The 1,200-nt window shown below is 41.3% G+C and overlaps 1 protein-coding gene across 1 annotated transcript in view; it reads right to left on the bottom strand.

Moving 5' to 3' along the window:
* The window catches only part of LOC119592943 (protein trapped in endoderm-1-like), a 24,501-nt gene that overhangs the window by 794 nt on the left and 22,507 nt on the right, over positions 1 to 1,200 (bottom strand). The gene's annotated exons all lie outside the window — the stretch shown is intronic.

Raw genomic sequence — 1,200 nt, 5'->3', positions numbered from 1 at the left:
ATAGCCTTTGACTCTATGAGTAATGTGTTGGTTTCTCTTGTCAATATAAATGAAATGAAATACTCTAGATTTTAGAGAGAGATAGCTATTTAGGTTATTTGAGTAAATAGATAACGAGATGTATGGAGAAATTTGCGTAAGGGAACTATCTCTAAACCATTCTTTTCTTTAACAAAAATAAATGAATAAAAGAAAAAATGAAAATATAAAGAGAAAATTGGTTATTACGCATGCGAGATATGACTCACACCTTGGCTGAGTGTGATTAGATAAGATAACATTCATTCTCTACTAAAACTCGAAGCTTCTTAAACCCATGCTTCAGAATTTCGGAGCCTGTGAGCGCGTCACGTGTTCGGGCTTTGATCTCGTTGTCAGGAAGTGATAATAAAGTTGATTTAGAACAGAGTTTTAGGGAAATTTTCGTTCTAGAACTAAATGTGAAGGTTCATGCAAATGGAGAGGGACGTGCGGAGCGTAACGGAAACATGCATTTTTTTTCTCACTTCATCCAGTGGTTCTGTTCTAAATCATGTGCGAAGTTAGTTGTGAGATATTCACGTATCGTTTTTTTTATAATGTTTGTTTCTCAATTCTTACAATTCATGCGAGAAAATCACAGAGGACGGAACAATGAAAAAAAAACGCCATGCATCAGAGACGTATTTGGGGACAGGGGTCATGCACCATAAAAAGATAATATAAAACATGCGTCGACGAAAGACCGAATGCGCATGATACTCCTCGACATGTCTATAATTACATCATCATCGCCGGCAGGAATGACTCAGCGGGGGCGGTGGAGGGGGGGTGGCGCGTCCTTAAGCCCGAGGTACAGCCCTGAGGAGAAGTCCTCAGGGAAGCCGGGGAAGCAGGCGGGGTGGAGACACACTGCCCAGGGGTGGATCTCGCTCACCAGACGCAAGTGGAAGTACTGGGGTGAGGGAAGGGACGGGAGGGAGGGGGTTATCGTGGGAAGGGTCTTAAGGAAATAGTAAACTCGAGGGAGATTTGCATGGATTCTGGAAAGAGGCTGTCTTAAACAAGAGGGAGATTCGCATGGATTCTCCGTAATGCCATATTCAGATTTACATAGGCTCAGGTACGTAACTTACTCAAAAATGACGAAAACAGACAAATGTATACAAGACACCCAACGACAACAAACAGAAAAATCACAAAAAAATAAAGAAGAAAAAT

This window comes from Penaeus monodon, chromosome 31, assembly GCF_015228065.2.
Source record: "Penaeus monodon isolate SGIC_2016 chromosome 31, NSTDA_Pmon_1, whole genome shotgun sequence".
NCBI lineage: Eukaryota > Metazoa > Arthropoda > Malacostraca > Decapoda > Penaeidae > Penaeus > Penaeus monodon.
The sequence above is the reverse complement of the archived record's forward strand: the minus strand, read 5'-3'. Positions and strand labels throughout refer to the sequence as shown.